This window comes from Uloborus diversus, chromosome 9, assembly GCF_026930045.1.
Source record: "Uloborus diversus isolate 005 chromosome 9, Udiv.v.3.1, whole genome shotgun sequence".
NCBI classification, from domain to species: Eukaryota; Metazoa; Arthropoda; class Arachnida; order Araneae; family Uloboridae; genus Uloborus; species Uloborus diversus.
In genome coordinates, this window is record NC_072739.1 from 39611662 (window position 1) to 39631114 (window position 19453).

Consider the following 19453-nt stretch of genomic DNA (forward strand, 5'->3'; position numbering starts at 1 on the left):
GTATTTTTGTACTATTACATTTCTCTGAAAAACAGCATGACATATGACAAGGGAAGGGTAGGTGGTAAGCTAAAGTGTGACACTTGGTGACAAGGAGGAAGGGGCCATATATGTTGAAAAAAAAGAACATCATGAATGGACTGTAATTTATTCAAATATTGAGTAATCTTACAGGGTTCCCACTTGAGGAAAAAGTGAGGGTGAAGATCTCCCCCTCTGTTGAAATTAGAGTAAGATTTTCAAAAATTGAGAGATTTTTTTTTAAATCCTATTATTCAGTTTAACAGGGGTGAAAAAAATCGCGAGGACGTCTCGCATTAAAATATTTTTCGAGTGAGATTTCCTTTAACGACAGCAATCTATTTATTGCTCCAAAGTTTTTTCTAGAAAAGATGACTGAATGATTAAAAAACAAAATAAAATTCGAATATTTTCCGCATCTTCAAATTTTAGTACTGAAAAGGTGCGAAAAATAAGGGAGAAATGAGCTTCTACTTTTGCTCCGATAAACTCAGTCAGTTACCTCGCTATCGATACTAGCGCCATCTACTGGATGGCTTAGTTTCGTATTCAGTTTTTTAGCGCCGAACGACACACTAGGTATTCTAGCCACTGTAGCTGGGTTAAGCTCCTACTATGGCCAGTTCATAGATTTTCTGTCAGCAAACCAAGAAGAGAATTCGACTGTATTGTGAAGTAAATACGTGCCTAGGTTATGCTTACGCTGTTGAATGACATTTGAAGCATCTTAAAAGAAATGTAAATAAATTTGCTGCTTTTATAAAAAGAAGCCATAATTTCTCAGGATTATCTGAAGTCGACCTGAACTCGCAACAATTTTATTATACCATATAACAGCAGGAGTGCAAAAGATTTGTCTTGAATTTCTTTTCTTAAAATATAAGATATGTAGCTTTAAAAAAGAGAAAAGAATAAAAAGCGAGAGTTGCGAAAGTAGCACCATTATCGCTCGCGAGTAATGAAAATGAGCGGGGAAAACAGTGTACTAAAAATATGGAAAAATCTTGCCTTATTCAGCCCAAATTGCCCAACGTCTTCAAGGGGTGTGTAGAACATTCCTGGTGGAAGGAGATCTGGAGCTATGCAGACACATTCGCATTCTGGTGGCGCCGTCGAACGCTCCCGCTTAGCAAAGCCGTGCTGACGCGCCTCTGCTGAGCGGCAGCGGGTTTCCTGACGCACCAGGGATTCTTGTGTGTAGGGCATCAAGCGCAAGCCGCCCGACGACCAAGTCATTTCGTCCATCAGGAGCAGGTTATCCAGTGGAACTGAAAAATACGAAAGGTTTTATAAGTGTTTGAGGAAAAGATCTGGAAAGTAAGTTTAGCTATGGCATTGGAGTGGAAAAAACAGTAACCATGGTCGTAGCTACTGCTATTGCACTTTCTGGTATGTGTTGTATAGCTATCGGGGGATAGAAGTGAAAAGTAAGCATTACGACCATTTTACCATAAGCGGTAATTTTCACTCGACGTTAAATCGCGGATGTAACAAATGTGCCATTTCAACTGCGCTTGCACGCGGTGCTTATTTCAAAAATCTTGCTTACAATAATTACAAACATTTTAAATTAATTAACAAATATCAGATAGCAACAGTTAAAAGTTATAAATCACAAAGCTTTCTCTGATTTAGTTTTTAGGCCACAAAGCCTAAAAATAGACAAGTAGGGTAGGTTGGGGGTAAAAACCCGCACCGACATTTTAACTTGATCACCTTAGAGTAAGAAATTTACCTCTAGGTGGTGTGTTTGTCCTATGGAAATCTATTGATTAATGAAATTTTGTCCCGACAAGGCACTTCAGAGACGAGAAAGGGGGATAAGTCTGTTTTTTACTACTTTGATCTAACTTTTCTAATATATTATTCGAACATTGTAAAATGTAGAATTTGATTGGTTGGTTTGATTTTTATGGCGCAAGAGCCCTTGAGGACTATACTGCGCCAAACGATTTTTTGTTATATATATATATTTTTTTTCATTTAAGAATAAGTCAAAAAAGTAAAAGTAAGAATATTTTGTAGTAAAAGGCATAAACCTTCAAGCACTAGTATTAAAAAAGGCCCGCCTTAAAAACATATAAACGTTAAAAATATGTAAGGAAAAATGGATGGAACAATATCTTGAAAAATAAGGAAAGGACGAAATCACATAATGGTGGGGCGAACACTAAATTAAAAAGACGAATCCAATATCCTGGAGGTAGGAGTAGAAATTGCAATGGGGTGGATCCCCCAGCAAGTCTTTCAAAGATGGATTAAAAACATTGAAATATTTAAACCGTATTTGATTAAAATTTGGGCAGTTGCATAAAATATGCATCACTGTCTTGTAGAATTTGAAAAGAAGAATCAATGAATTATATGTTAATACTGGTACATTAAAGCTTCACCTTCGTGTGAAAAACAGTTATTCAAGTGGCTGCTTAAAAGCAACAAGGGGGGTTTTTCAGAAAGTGACAAATGTGGAAAACCCCCGCAGTTGTTTTGGGGTAAAACCCCGCATCTCCAAAAGGTCAAGGATTCTCTCCACTCGGCTTAAAATTGTCCCTTTTTTGAAATATTATTAATATCTTTGTTTTGTCCTTGTCATTCAACGCAAGCCAGAAATGAATAACATTACATAGGGTAGGTCGGGGTAGATCCCCGCGTTCGGTAAAAATCCGCACCGACATTTTAACTTGATTACCTTGGAGTAAGAAATTTACCCCTTGGTGCTGGGTTTGTCCTATGGAAACCTATTGATCAATGAAATTTTGTCCTGACTAGGCACTCCAGAGACGAGAAAGGGGGATAAGTCTGTTTTTTACTACTTTGATCTAACTTTCTAATACATTATTTGAACATTGTAAAATGTAGAATTTAGCATGTGTTTTGCACAACTTATTCAACTAAAAAAATTAATTGTTGGTGGACATTTACTCATGAAGTTTTAATTTGGATAAGATTTGTTAGGAAAAATCTTACATTCATTTCAATTAAAATGTACTTTTATTATGTAATAATTTTTTTTTTTTTTTTGAACATTTACGTACGTTTAATTTTTTGTTCTCGTACCTTCAGAAGAAAAACAATTCAGAACCAAGATAAATGTCGAGCTTAATGAAGAACGTACCTTAATTGCAGGCATCTCTTCGTTCTGTATGGTAGACATTAAAGTTAGTTGGTTGGTTAGTTGATTTTTTATGGCGCAAGAGCCCTTAAGGGCTATACTGCGCCAAACGATTTTTTGTTATATTTTATTTAGTTTTCATTTAAGAATGAATCAAAAAAGTAAAACAAAGTATTTTTTGAAGTAAAAGCATAAACCTTCAAGATGTAGTATTAAAAAAGGAACACCTTAAAAACATATAAATGCTAAAAACATATTAAGAAAAAATGGATAAAACAATATAAAAAGGACGAAATCACATAATGACGACACAAACACTAAATTAAAAGGGAGAAACCAATCTCCCGAAGGAAGGGGTGTAAATTGCGATGGGGTTGGTCCCCAAGCAACTCCTTCAAAGTAGGGTTAAAATCATTAAAATATTTGAAACGTATTTGATTAAAATTTGGGCAGTTACTTAAAATATGTAACACTGTCTGAATGACATTACAAGTTATGCACATTGGAGCTGGTTCACGGCATAAAAGGTATTTATGTGTGAACCTAGTATGACCAATGCGAAGTCGATCTAATAAAACTTGTTCTCTCCTGGTGAGAGGCAATGATGTAAAGCCTTTAGTTGAGGGCTGAATTGAACGCAGTTTGTTTTGGGTTTCTGAATGCCAAGACCGCTGCCAATGCGTATTAAGAGATTCAGAAATGGCATTTTTGATGTCAGCGTAAGGAACACGGTCGTCAACCAGAATACTTGCAGTTCTGGCAGCCGAATCGGCTGCCTCATTGCCTACAATGCCTACATGACCAGGGATCCAACAAAAGAGGACTTTAAAATTGTTTTGCATAAGATTTTTTAACAAATGATAGGACTGAATGGCTATAGGGTGGCTATTATTATTGCAGTGAGTGATTGCTTCCACTGAACTCTTTGAGTCAGTGTATATCACCCACTTTTTGTAGTTGGATTGGGCTATTGACTGAAGAGATATAAATATGGCTTTTATTTCTGGGAAGTAAATACAGAGCAAGATCGGTTTAATTTTTCTGCCATAACGTGACCATCAACTATTGTAGAAAAGCCGACGTGATCGTTTGCTTTTGATCCATCGGTAAAAATATCTTTATATTCCGAATATTTGCATTTTGTATCATAAAATATTTGCTGGTAAGCTGTATTTGGTGTAGTCTCTTTAGGGAATTTAGCGAGGTCATTGATAGTAGATGTATTTACTTCACACCATGGTTCAATTGGTTTTAATGTGTTGAAGGTTTTGAAATCTAATAGCTGCAGGTCTGACAGCATCCGACGCATTCGGATCCCAAATGTTGGGATCATCGAAGGACGGTGTAGAAATAACAGAACATTTGATGGATTAAAAATATGAAGGTGTAGTGGGTGATTAGTGTAAGGTTTTGTTTTGAAGTAAAAATTTAAAGAAAGTTTGAGACGTCTATTTTTAAGAGACTGTTCATGTGCTAGAATATGAAGACTGTTGATAGGTGAGGTTCGGAAGGCTCCTGTGCAAATGCGCAGTGCCTGATTATGTATTGGATCCAAGGCTTTCAGATAGCTTTTTGCTGCAGAGCCATAAATTTGACATCCATAATCAAGTTTTGAGCGTATAAGAGCCCTGTAAATTCTCAACAGAGACTCTTTATCAGCACCCCAAGATGTGTTTGCTAAGACTTTCAGGATATTTAGTTTCAATAAACATTTTTTCCTCAGTTCTTGTATGTGCGGTACAAATTTAAGTTTTTTATCAAATATGAGACCCAGGAATTTTCCCTGATCCTTTACAACTATTGGTTGATTATTAAGATTAAGGTTTGGATCAGGATGGAGACCTCTTTTACGGCAGAAATGAATGCAAAAGGTTTTTTGAGCAGAGAAAGAGAAGCCATTTTCTTCCGCCCATTGTGATACTTTATTGATGACTATTTGAAGTTGTCTTTCAATGACACTCATGCTCGATGAAGAAAAAGAAATTTGAAAATCATCAACGAACATGGTACCTTTTACAGAAGGAGGTAGTTGATCAATTAAGCTATTGATTGCGATTATGAAAAGAGTTACGCTTAGCACACTTCCCTGGGGAACTCCTTCTTCTTGGATGAAGGTATCCGACAAAACAGACTTGACACGTACGCGAAAAGTTCGATCTCTTAGAAAATTAGAAAGAAAGATTGGTAGGTTACCTCGCAACCCATACTCGTGCAGGGTTTTGAGGATCCCATACCTCCAGGTACGGTCATATGCCTTTTCAATGTCGAAAAATACGCTCACAAGATGTTTTCGTTTAAGAAATGCTTCCCTTATTGATGTCTCAAGAAGCAGCAGGTTGTCGACTGTGCATCTGCCGCGCCTGAATCCACTTTGATGGGAAGATAGCAGATGGTCTGACTCAAGAATGTACATGAGTCTCGCGTTGACCATCCGCTCCATTAGTTTACATAGGCAGCTTGTTAGAGCTATAGGTCTATAGCTCTCGGGTTTATCAGTTTGTTTATTTGGTTTAAGGATAGGAATTACTATTGCTTGGCTCCAAAATTTTGGAAATCTGTGTTCAGAATAAATTCTATTGAAAAGTTGCAGAATATTTTCTAAAGAGGACCTGCTGAGATTTTTTAACATGCTATTGTGAATTTCGTCAGGGCCAGGTGATGTGTTTTTTGATTTTTGTAAAGCATTATGTAGTTCTTGAAAGGTAAATTTTGTGTTGTATTGATTAAATACTTTCGAATTAAAATCTAGAACTTTTTGTTCTTTATGTGATTTGATAGCTAAAAACTTAGAACAGTAGTTGTTTGAGCTGGAGACGTCAGCCAAATGAGTCGCCAGGCAGTCAGCTACCTCTTTGTGATCAGATAAAAGTTGACCATTTTTCTCCAGAATTGGAGCACAAGATATGCTATAGTTTCCAGCGATTTTTTTTATTTTACCCCATACAGTCTTGGACGGGGTGGACGTCGTGATTGTGCTGACATAGGCCTGCCACGAGTCCCGCTGGCTTTTCCGTCGAATCCTACGAGCTTCAGCACGAGCTCGTTTAAGTGTCACAAGATTTTGTGTGGTCGGGTATCGACGAAATGTGTTCCATGCTTTTTTTTGTTTCTTTTGAGCTTCTTGGCAAGCAGAGTTCCACCATGGCTTAGGATATTTGATCCTGCCTTTAGAGGTTCTTGGTATAGCAGCGTTCGCTGCGTTTATGTCGGTTACTCGCTTTACCGCTACATCAATATCAATGTCAGTCACGTCTTCCGATGTTATTTCTGCCAAATGGGTAAATGCTGCCCAATCAGCTCGATCAATGCGAAGACGGCCTTGCTGATGCTGCTGATAGCTGCAGCGTCCAGTATATGTTATTTTGATTGGAAAGTGGCCACTAGTGTAGAGACCACCCTGCACCTGGAAATCCCAAAGTGGCAGAAAGGAAGGTGAGGATATTGCAAGATCGATGGCATGGTAGGTTTGCGTAGGAAGGTGGAAATAGGTATTTTCACCGTCGTTAAGAACACATAGATCGTTGTCTTCAATAAAGTTTTCAATAATTAGACCTCTGCTGTTAGAGTCTGAGCTCCCCCAGAGAGGATTATGGCCATTAAAATCCCCCAAGATGACAAATGGGGGAGGAAGTTGATCAACCAATGTCTGCAACTCCACGCTTCTCAAGTCGTAAGAAGGTGGAATATATATAGAGCAAACTGTGAACAGCGAGTGAAGGTGAACGCGCGCAGCTACTGCTTGCAGGGATGTGTTGGTATTGAGCTGGCTAGATGCATAATCATTGTTGATTAGCAATGCCACTCCTCCACAACGACGGTCACCTGACAAGCAGTCCTTGCGGTATATCTCAAAACCTTTCAACCTCGGTCTATCAACAGGGGACAGAAATGTTTCTTGCAGACAGAATATGGCCGGTTGGTGATATTCGACAAGATCTTTGATGTCCGTGACATTATGCGAGTAACTCTGACAATTCCAAGAAAGAATGCTCAGGGCCATGAAGAGAAAAGGAAGGAGAAACGGCCAGAAGAAGAAAAAGTAACTCAAGAAAGAGGATGGTCCGTCCACCCTTCATCGTCGGATGGCGGAAGATCTTCAAAATCGACATCCTCGTCCTCCTCTTGGGGAGGAGGTTGTTGGAGTTTTTCGATTTGGGACTTAGTTAATTTTACTTTCTTACTAGAAAGTAAAAAGTCCTCTTTCTTAAAATTATAAAATTTTGGGGGCCTCTGTTTAGAGGCTACCCCAATTTTTGCGCGCGTTTGAATAAATTTCTTTTTATCTACAGTTTTCTTTTGTTTTTGATCAGTTGGTTTGTTCGAAATTAATTTAGTTGAGTAACTTGTACTTGGGATTTGTGTACTTTGTACTTGAATTTCATTATTATTTTTTTGTGGAGGCTTAGGAGTATTGAGCTGTTTATTTTTTGATTTAGGAGAGTTAGTTGATTTAGTGCTGGTTATTGTAATGATTTGAGGATCTGTTTGTGTACCGGTGGAATTGAATACTTTTCTTACTGCTGCAGCATATGAAAGTCCAGATAGAGGTGTACGAGACTGAACTATTTTTCGTGCGTCTGGGTATGATATGTTCTGAGTAGTTTTGATAACCTGTATTTCTTTTTCGGAGAGCCATTTAGGGCATTTTCTAGAGTAGGACGGGTGATCTCCTTTGCAGTTGACACATTTGAATTCCTTTGAGCATTCATTGCTATCGTGGCCGGCCTCAGCACATCTGGCACAAGTTTCTGTGCCACGGCATGACAGCTTGGAATGCCCAAAGCGCTGGCACTTAAAGCACCGTAGCGGGTTAGGAATGTATGGTCTAACAGGGCATGAGAGATATCCAGCTTTGACACGTGAAGGGAGGATAGGCGTACTAAAGGTCAGAATGACATGTTTCGTATTCTGCATTACGCCATTGCGTTTAATAGTGATCCTTTTCACTCCACTTACGTGTTGGTCCTTCATTTCATCTAGGATTTCCTTCTCTGGTGTGAATAGAAGGTCTGGCTCTGAAATTATTCCCCGAGAAAAGTTTAATGTAGAGTGGGCTGTAACTGTGCAAAGATAAGGACCTAATTGTTTAATAGCTAGTATGAGTTGAACTTGTTTATTATCTTTTATTTCGACCAAAAGCTCGCCTGTTCGTGTTTTTTTTACTGATTTAAATTCGCCGATTAGATTTACAAGAGCTTTGTTGATTAGAAAAGGAGATACAGCAGTAAATGTAAGGTTTTCATTTCTTTTGATAACGAAAAATTTTGCGGAGGTATACGATTCATTCTGACGCTCCCCACAAGGGGGAGAAGTGTTCTTTGAGTTTTCATCCATAAACGAACCAGAGAACTAGGGGGAAAATATGGGGTCTAACCCCTGTGTAGCCCCCCACACAGAGCTAAGGCTGCGTACGACAGGGTTAGCCTGCTATCCCTGAAGTCTCCCGTTTGAGGCACCGACTACCCCCGGTACCACGCAGCCATCGGCACGGTTGACACGCCTTGGCTTAGGGGTTTTCGTCCGCATTTGGTAAGTGTGATGAGGGAAGGAAGGGAGAAAAATCCCCTCCCGCCGATATTCTGTTTGAGCAACTGGGGGTTCACGACTCCTCCCAAGAGCTCGCCCCGAACTCACCACACCGCAAGCCCCCCCACCACGATAAGGTAAACGGACACGGGGGGGCCGGTTCGCGGGGATAAATATTTCTTTCTGGCAAATCGCTTCCTTGGCGAGGAAGCAATTTCGGCAACCTTAAAACAAAGCTGATTTGCTATTTCTTTGGCCAATCGATGCTACAAGAAATTGAAATTGATTTATCTAATAAATCTTTTTGGTTTTTTAATTGTGTAGAATTATATTTTTAGTTTGCTGAAAGGTGATTTTTTTTCTGAAAATTGGCAACATATACTATACCTTTTCAACTTTTCGAAAAGTTTTCTTTTATAAAATTTTACACCGTGGAATGTTTTTTCACTCTATACTATTTTAAGTTATAGATTTAAAAATTAGTCATTCATATCTTTTGGATATATTTTTTTAGATTTTGCTTGCCGTAATAACTGTCTTTCATGTTTTGTTGTTCCGTCTTTTATTTAAAGTTTATTAATTATTGTAATAACTTATTTAGTGAATTAAAATTTGCAATTATTATAACGTTCTCTGAATGGATCTTTTAATGTGGTTTGATTTATTTAGTAGATCTTTTACGTTAATTTGACATTTAAATCTACTGAATGTTTTTTTCTATTTACCTGACGAACTATTTCAAACTTTAAGGTCGTTTTCGATCCAACTTTTAATGCTGTTAAATTTTGTTAGGAATTTCTGTTAAATTTTAATGCTCCTTAGAATATGTTTTAATGTGGTTTGGTAGAGTACTTTATATATTAATAGAGTTGTTGGATCGTTATTTTACGTTTTAACAGAACTTTCACGTTACTATGTAATATTTTCAATTTATTTAGAAAATAATTTAATTTTGAATATAATTTCAGTGTTACATAACGTTTAGTTAATTTTTTGATTATTTCGTTAACTGCTAATGTATTTTGTTCAAATAAAGTGTACACGCTAGCCAAAAACTGCTTAAGTTAATTTTTTTGCATTAAATGTTCTTGAAAAACTGTTAATGGGGTGGTTTCCTTCAGTCAAAAGTACTACTTTTAGTCATTGAAATGGATAGAATGAGCCAAAAATATAACATGGACCCAGAAAATACTTTCATTTTCCCAACAGTTTTTTTTTTTTTTTTTTTTGAATTATTTTTTTAAAATGTTCGATTTTTCAAACAAGGCGTGGTCTTTTGACGTCACAAATGATGCACTTTGCCGCATCTTTCTACTACGTTTCCAAGCAGCGAATTAAAATTGCGCTCTACGCTTGCTATCAACCATATAGTTGCCAAGATACGTGAGTAAAGATGCGAATTAAATATTTTGGACCGTGAATGGCAACACTTAATGGATTTCATCATTTGTGATGTCATCGGCAGAAGCGTTAAACGATGGAAAAGCACCGATTTAAGTATTTTTTTTTAAATATTAAACTTAAAGAAATTATTTAAAAAATAGTCAGATTCTATGTTTTTAAGCATTCTCTTTCAGAAAAAAAAAATACTTTTAAAATTTTGGAAACGACCCCATTATCCGTTCCTACTATCCACTTCAACCCATTTCTCTCTAAAATTTATGATGAGGAGTGTCCCCAAGCAGTTCCTTCAAAGATGGATAAAACTGATTGAAGAATTTGTAACGAATATGATTGAAATTAGGCCAATCGGAGAGCATATGCAACACTGTCTGATTGACTTTGCATGTGTTGCATATTGGAACAAATTCACGGCAAAATAGATGTTTGTGAGTGAATTTTGTGTGACCAATAAAAAGACGGGCAAATACAACTTGATCTTTTCTGGTGACCTTTGATGACTTGAAACCTTTCGTCGAGGGCTGGATGGAGTGCAGTTTATTTTGCGTTTCTCCATTCCAGTTCCTTTGCCAATAGTTGGAAAGACAGTCGCTAGTTGAACTTTTGATGTCCTCGAAAGGAACAAGATCATCGACTTGGCTACTTGCAGCTCTAGCGGCTGAGTCAGCCGTCACATTGGCGGCAATGCCCACGTGGCCAGGGATCCAACAAAAGAGAACTTGGAAATTATTTTGTTGGAGATTATTGTATAAAAAGTATGAATGTATTACTAAAGACTGGATATTGTTGTTGCAGTGAGTGATGGCTTCCACTGAACTCTCCGAGTCACTGTAAATCACCCACTGCTGATGATTTTATGAAAAACTGAACAAGTATTTAATTTATTTGATGAAACTTGGTCATCATTTATTGTCGCGAAACCGATGCGATCGTTTTATTTTGATCCGTCGGTAAAAATTTCCTTATATTGCGAATAATTCTGTATAAAAAATGTGTTGATATACGAAATCTGGCGCGGAAAGAGCCAAAAAAGAGAGTATTAATAAGGAGCAAAGAACGTAAAACTTCTAGAATTTCGAAAAATTTGCCAAAATAAACACGTAAACGAAGTGCTAAATTTTTAAAGACGGGCCGAAAGGAATAACTGAGAAAATCTTTAGTTATAAGAAAAATGCTGACAACAAGCTAAGACAAGACAAAAACAAGGACATTCGGACAAACTCGTTTCATTGTATTCTACAGTATTTTCTCCTCACTATATAAATTGATGTATACATTTAATAAATATTTTTCAGATTAAAACAAAACAGATGTCAGCATTGCCCATATTTTGGTTAACATCAGGAATAGTTTTAATGGAAACGGATCCATTTGTTGATCAAAATGAGATTTGCACAACAACATAGGAAGATTTTCGCGTCCAAGTAATAAGTGTTCAGCTTTTGGTGGAGAGGATGAAAGACTTTTGTAAATCATCTACTGTACTTAAATTACAAAAATCCCAAGGTGAAAGTGATGGTGTTTTAGGACCGGATAATATCATACCCATTTTATTGACAGATCAGCAAAAGAAAAGAAGTTGCCAATGCGTGTTAAGACATTCAGATATTGCGTTTTTAATGTCAACTAAAGGGACACTGTCATCAACTAGGATATTTGCGTCTTTGGCAGCTGAATCAGCGGCTTCATTGCCGGCAATGCCTACGTGACCAGGGATCCAGCAAAAGAGTACATGAAAATTATTTTGTGTAAGACTTTTGTATAAATGGTAAGACTGAATGACTATGGGATGGCTGTTATTGTTGCAGTGGGTGATTGCTTCCACTGAACTCCTTGAGTCAGTGTATATCACCCACTTTTTGTGAGCGGATTGGGTTATTGATTGTAGAGATATCAATATGGCTTTTATTTCTGCTGTAAAAACAGAGCAAGATGGGTGTGATTGTTCAGCGGTAACTTGACCATTTATTATTGCAGCAAAGCCGACGTGATCGTTTGCTTTTGATCCGTCAGTGAAAATGTCATGATAATCAGAATATTTGCATTTTGTATCATAAAATATTTGTTGGTAGGCTGTATTGGAGGTAGTCTCTTTAGAGAATTTAGCAAGGTCATTGATGGTAGATGGAACTACTTCACACCATGGTTCAATCAGTTTTATTGTATTGAGAGCATTAAAGTCTGACAGTTGCAAATCTGAGAGCACCCGGCGCATTCGGATCCCAAATGTTGGGGTTGCAGAAGGACGATGAAGAAATAAGATAACATTAGATGGATTAAAAATATGAAGGTGTAAAGGGTGATCAGTATAAGGTTTTATTTTGAAGTAGAAGTTCAATGAAAGTTTGAGGCGTCTATTGTTTAAAGATTGTTCATGAGCAAGAATGTGAAGACTGTTAATAGGTGAGGTTCGGAAAGCTCCTGTGCAGATGCGCAGTGCCTGATTGTGAATTGGATCTAGAACTTTCAGATAGCTTTTTGCCGTGGAGCCATAAATTTGGCATCCATAATCAAGTTTTGAGCGTATTAGAGACCTGTAGATTCTTAAGAGAGACTCTGTATCAGCACCCCAGGAAGTGTTCGATAAGACTTTAAGGATGTTTAATTTTAGTAAACATTTCTTTTTTAACTCTTGTATATGCGGTATAAATTTGAGTTTGTTATCGAGTGTAAGACCGAGGAATTTTCCTTGACCTTTTACAGCTATTGGTTGATTGTTAAGGAGAAGTGTTGGATCAGGATGAAGACCTCTTTTACGGCAGAAGTGGATACAGAAAGTTTTTTGAACAGAGAAAGTAAAGCCATTTTCCTCCGCCCATTGTGTTACTTTATTAATAGCCATTTGAAGTTGTCTTTCAATGATACTCATGCTCGATGAAGAGAAAGATATTTGAAAGTCATCAACGAACATGGTACCTTTGACAGCAGGAGGCAGTTGTTCGATTAAGCTGTTGATTGCAATTACAAAAAGAGTTACGCTTTGTACGCTTCCCTGGGGAACTCCTTCTTCTTGAATAAATGCATCTGAAAGAACAGACTTGACACGTACGCGAAAAATTCGGTCTCTTAGAAAATTAGAGAGAAAGATGGGTAGATTACCTCGTAACCCATACTCATGCAGGGTTTTGAGGATCCCATATCTCCAGGTACGGTCATATGCTTTTTCAATGTCAAAAAATACGCTCACGAGATGTTTTCGTTTGAGAAATGCTTCTCTTATTGATGTTTCGAGAAGCAATAGGTTGTCTATTGTGCATCTACCACGCCTGAATCCACTTTGATATGGAGATAGCAGATGATGCGACTCCAAAATGTATATCAGCCTGGAGTTGACCATCCGTTCCATTATTTTACATAGGCAGCTAGTGAGAGCTATAGGTCTATAGCTCTCAGGTTTTGCAGATGGTTTATTGGGCTTAAGGATAGGAATTACTGTTGCTTGACACCAGGATTTTGGGAATCTGTGTTCCGAATAAATTCTATTGAAAAGATGCAGAATATGTTCTAAAGAGGACCTGCTTAGATGTTTTAACATACTATTGTGAATTTCATCTGGACCTGGTGATGTGTTTTTTGATTTTTGTAAGGCAGCATTCAGTTCTTGAAGGGTGAATTTTGTGTTGTATTGATTAAAAATGTTTGAATTAAAATCTAGAACTTTTTGTTCTTTGCGTGATTTGATGGTTAAAAATTTTGAGCAATAGTTATTTGCACTGGAGACTTCTGCCAAATAAGTCCCCATGCAGTCAGCCACCTCTTTGTGATCGGATAAAATACGACCGTTGTTCTCCAGAATGGGTGCACAAGATATATTGTAGTTGCCAACGATTTTTTTTATTTTACCCCATACGGTCTTTGATGGGGTGGACGTCGTGATTGTGCTGACATAGGTCTGCCACGAGTCCCGCTGGCTCTTCCGTCGAATCCTTCGAGCTTCAGCACGAGCTCGTTTGAGTGCCACGAGATTTTGTGTGGTTGGATAACGACGAAACGTATTCCATGCCTTTTTTTGCTTCTTATGAGCCTCCTGACAATAGAGGTTCCACCAAGGCTTAGGAAACTTGATCCTACCTTTAGTGGTTTTTGGTATGGCAGCGTTAGCTGCGTTTAGGATAATGTCGGTTACTCGCTTTACCGCTACATCGATATCAATATCAGTTACGTCTTCTGATTTAATTTCTGCCAACTGGGTAAATGCTGCGCAATCAGCTCGATCAATGCGAAGTCGAGCTTGCTGATGCTGCTGATGGCCGCAGCGTCCAGTAGAGGTTATCCTGATCGGAAAGTGGCCACTGGAGTAGAGACCACCCTCCACCTGAAAATCCCAACGTGGCAGAAAAGAAGGTGAGCATATTACGAGATCGATGGCATGGTAAGATTGGGTAGAAAGATGAAAATAAGTGTTTTCACCGTTATTGAGGATGCAAAGATCATTGTCTTCAATAAAATTTTCTATTGTTAAACCTCTACTGTTGGAGTCTGGACTCCCCCAGAGAGGATTATGGCCATTGAAATCCCCCAAGATGACAAATGGGGGAGGAAGTTGATCAACCAGTGTCTGCAACTCCACGCTTCTTAAGTCATAAGAAGGTGGGATATATATAGAACAAACTGTGAACAGCGAGTGAAGGTGAACGCGCGCAGCTACTGCTTGCAGGGATGTGTTGATATTGAGTTGGCTAGATGCATAATCATTGTTGATTAGCAATGCCACTCCTCCACAACGACGGTCTCCTGACAAGCAGTCCTTGCGGTATATGTCAAAACCTTTCAACCTCGGTCTATCAGCAGGGGACAGAAAAGTTTCTTGCAGACAGAATATGGCCGGTTGGTGACATTCGACAAGATCTTTGACTTCCGTGACATTACGCGAGTAACTTTGACAATTCCAAGAAAGGATGTTCAGGGCCATGGAAAGAAAAGGAAGGAGAAACGGCCAGAAGAAGATAGAGAGCATCATGAAGGAGGATGGTCCGTCCACCCTTCATCGTCGGATGGCGGAAGATCTTCAAATTCGACATCTTCGTCCTCCTCGTGGAGAGGAAGTTGTTGGGTTTTAGTTAATTTCACTTTCTTGTTTGAAAGCAAAAAATCCTCTTTTTTAAAATTAGAAAATTTTGGGGGCCTTTGTTTAGTGGTCACCCCAATTTTTGCGCGCGTTTGCATGATTTTCTTTTTTTCGACAATTTTTTTCGTATTTTGTGTGAGAGATTTGTTTTCATTTACGCTACAAGCTGCAGTATTAGTTTTTTGAGCTTGTTGATTTTGGCAAGCTTTTTTAAGAGAAAAACTGGGGCTATTGGTTTGTTTATTTGATTTGGATGTGTTTACAGTTTTAGTATTAGTTGAAGTTTCAGTTTGGGTATCTGTTTGTGTGCTAGCAGTGCGAGATTCAACTAGTTTTCTTGCTTCTGGATAAGATATTTTTTGTATTGTTTTAATTACCTGAATTTCTTTTTCAGTGAGCCATTTTGAGTATGATTTGGAGTATGAAGGATGATCCTCCTTGCAGTTTACGCATTTGTAAGTCTTGATACATGCAGTACTATCGTGACCGGGTTCTGCACACCTGGCACAGGTGTCAGTACCACGGCACGAAAATTTTGAATGTCCAAACCGCCGGCATTTGAAACACCGGAGTGGATTTGGAATATAGGGGCGAACTGGGCAAGAAAGATAGCGGGCTTTAACACGTTTCGGGAGGGTGGGTGTATTAAATGTTAGAATTACATGTTTGGTGTTCATCATTTCACCATTACGTTTTATTGTTATCCTTTTTACTGCGCTTACGTTTTGATCCTTCATTTCCTCCAAGATTTCCTCCTCTGGTGTAAAGAGGAGGTCAGGTTCAGAAATGATTCCCCGTGAAAAATCAAGACTTTTATGTTCTGAAGCAGTTACGAGATATGAACCAATTTGTTTGATAGCCATTATAGATTAAATTTGTTCTGAATCTTTGATTTCAACTAAAAGTTCACCGCTGCGTAGTTTTTTTGCGGACTGATATTCTCCTATTACGTGAGTTAGTGCTTTATTAATCAAAAAGGGGGAAACTTTACTTAAATTTAGGTTTGGGTCATTGCGCTTAATTATAAAAAACTTAGCGGTGCTTGACAAAACGTTCTGACGCTCCCCACAAGGGGGAGAAGTGTTCTTTGTGTTTTCATCCATAAACGAACCAGAGAACTAGGGGGAAAAGATGAGGTCTAGCTCCTGTGTAGCCCCCCTACACAGAGGTAAGGCTGCGTACGACAGGGTTCGCCTGCTATCCCTGAAGTCTCCCGTTTGAGTCACCGACTACCCCCAGTACCACGCAGCCATCGGCACGGTTGGCACACCTTAGCTTAGGGGTTTTCGTCCGAATTTGGTAAGTGTGATGAGGGAAGGGGGGGAAGGGAAAAAGATCCCCTCCCGCCGATCTTTTGTTGGAGCAACTGGGGGTTCACTACTCCTCCCAAGAGCTCGCCCCGAACTCACCACACCGCAAGCCCCCCCCCCCCCACCGCGACAAGGTAAACGGACACGGGGGGGGACGTCTACTAAGAAGTTAAGAAAATTTTTTAAAACAAAAGTCCGGCAAATAGTGCAAACATCAATGTTGTTAAAGGACAATCCTGTGTGTGGACCCGTGCGAGTTGAGTCCCAAAATTATAAAAAGCAGTATCAGTTGAAAGGATCAAAATGCTTTGGAAATTTGATCCTACCCTAAGTGGCGTTTGGAATAGCAGCATTCGCTACGTCAAGACAGTGTCAGTTACTCTGCTTACTGCTTCATCGATGTCAATGTCATTCCCCATTACTGGCGTTATGTCAGCCAATTGGGTAAATGCAGCTCGATCAGAGTGATCAAGACGAAATCGGGCTTGCTGATAACTGCGGCGTCCAGTGAATGTCAACTTCAGCTAAAAATGACCACTAGAGTAAAAATCACTTTCTACCAGGAAATCCCAACGTGGCAGGAGAGAAAGTGAGCATATTGTATTTTCGATGGCGTGTTAAGTCTGCGTAGGAAGATGGAATTTAAGTGTCTTCGCCGTTGTTGAGAACGCATAGATCTTTGTTGTGGATAAATTTTTCTATTACCAATCCTCTACTGTTAGAGTCTAGACTCCCCGCAAAGAGGATTGTGATCATCATATAAGTCCCCCTAAATAATAAATGAGGCAGGAAGTTAATGAAACAATGTCTGCAATTCCACGCATCTCAGGTCATAAGAAGGTGGAATGTACATTGAACACAATGTGACCAGAGTGTGAAGGTGCACACGCGCGGCTACTGCCTGAAGGGACGTGTTGAGATTGAGTTGGTGAGATGCCTTATCATTAAAGATTAGCACTGCCACTCCTCCACAACGACGAGACGGTCTCCAATCAAGCAGCCTTTAAGTCTGGGTCTGTCAACAGGTGACAGGAATGTTTCTTGCAAAGAGAATATCGTCGGTTGGTGAAATTCGACGATATCTTTGACGTCTGTGACATTATGAGAGTAACTCTGACAATTCCAATAGAAAACATTCAGGGCCATAAAGAAAAAAGGGAGGGAAAAACAATCAAATGAAAGGATAGGTCGTCCAACCATCTTTCATCATCAGATGGGGGAGCTTCTTCAAGCTCAATATCCTGGACCTCCTCGTCAGAGAAAAGAGGATATTTAGTTACTTTAACTTTCCTGCTAGGAAGCAAGAAATCCTCCTTTTTAAAATTATGGTATTTTGGGGGCATCTGTTTCGTGGACACTCTAATTTTAGCGCGTGTTTGGACAATTTTCTTTTTTTATACTTTTTTTCGAATTCTGTGTGCTTGATTTTTTTTAAACAGAATATGCTACGCTATTGAATTTTTTTATTTATTTACTTTGATTAGGATTCTTAGGAGAAGAGTTTGAGTTATTAGTGTGTTTTGGGTGCATTTACAGTTTATATTTTGGTATTAGTTTGTGTACTTGCAGACTTCAATATCTTTTTAACGGTTGCAGCATACGAAAGACCTGTTGTAGGTGTCCTAGAGTCTACTATTTTTCTCGCTTCTGGGTAGGAGATTTTTCGGGTGGTTTTTATGACTTAAATTTCTTTTTCTTGGAGTCATTTCGAACATTTCTCGGAGCATGAAAGATGATCTTCCTTGCAATTCACACACTTGTAGACCTTTGTGCATTCATTGCTATCGTGGCTCGCCTATTTTAACGTAGGAGCAGTGGATCGAAGTGAATGTGTCTTACGGAAAGGAAATTCGGAAAGGAAATTTGTAGATATTTTCGGTTGTGGGAACATCCAAATTAATAAAATTTTGAAGGACAAAATTAAAATGAGCATCATGCTCTTAAATAATCCTTTAAATTAAAATTCGAAAAAGATTTTTTTTAAACATCGAAGTGTAAAGCGAAGTCGGATGAAAAATTTCCAGACGTAACCGACATTCTAATGGAGTGATTTAAATCTGTCAGGAAAAAAACTATACCAATTAGTGGAACTTAGATGTGCAAACACCCTGAAAAAAAAAAAGTGCTAGCAATGGTAGGCTTAACAAATTTCGAGTTCGAAATAATGTGTTTCGTGCATTATGAGGAGAAGCTGCAGATGTAGACAAAACTTCGTGCGAAGGCTGCCACTACATTTAGCCGGATATGCAGACTCAAGGCACATTTAACATGGACGAGACAGGACTTTTTTTTTTTCGTCCCTCCCAAATACGAGCGTGATGGTGAAGTCGGCTGACTCCAAAAGAGGAAAGCAAGTAAAGAGAAAATCACTGTATCATTTTGTGTTAGTGCGGTGGGAGACAAACCGTGCTCCTAATGATTTGGAAATCAGAGCAAGGTAGATGTTTTGAGGGAAAGGATATCAGAATCTTTGGAGTTCAATGAAAGTCTAATAAGAGCGCCTGGACGAGAGCTGAGATTTTTCAAGAGTGGTTTACGGATTTTGATTGAAAGGGGGTAAAAAGTTCTTTTGATCCTGGACAATGCAGCCTCCCGGACGTACCAGAAGTTGAAAAATGTAAAACTGCTGTTTTTATCCACTAACACGACCTCCAAGCTTCAGCATATGGACCACGGGATAAGCAAATGTTATTAACTAGAGTACCGAAGATACGTCTTAAAATCTGATTTTGATGATTGATTATCAATCATCGCACGAATGGATGACCGTGCAAATGCTTCAGAATTGGTAAGAAATATCACTGTAGCTGACGCCTTTGAACGGTCTTAATATGCTTGGAGAGTTCTGGATTCAAGTATCGTAACTAATACTTTACAAGTTGTGGTATAACGAATTCTGCGATAGAAAATCAGATTTTTCAACAAACGAGACAATAACAGTAGATGAAGTAGAAGAGCTTTCGAAGATTGCAGGGATAAAATACGATGAGAAGTGTGAGGAAAAACTTGAATGCA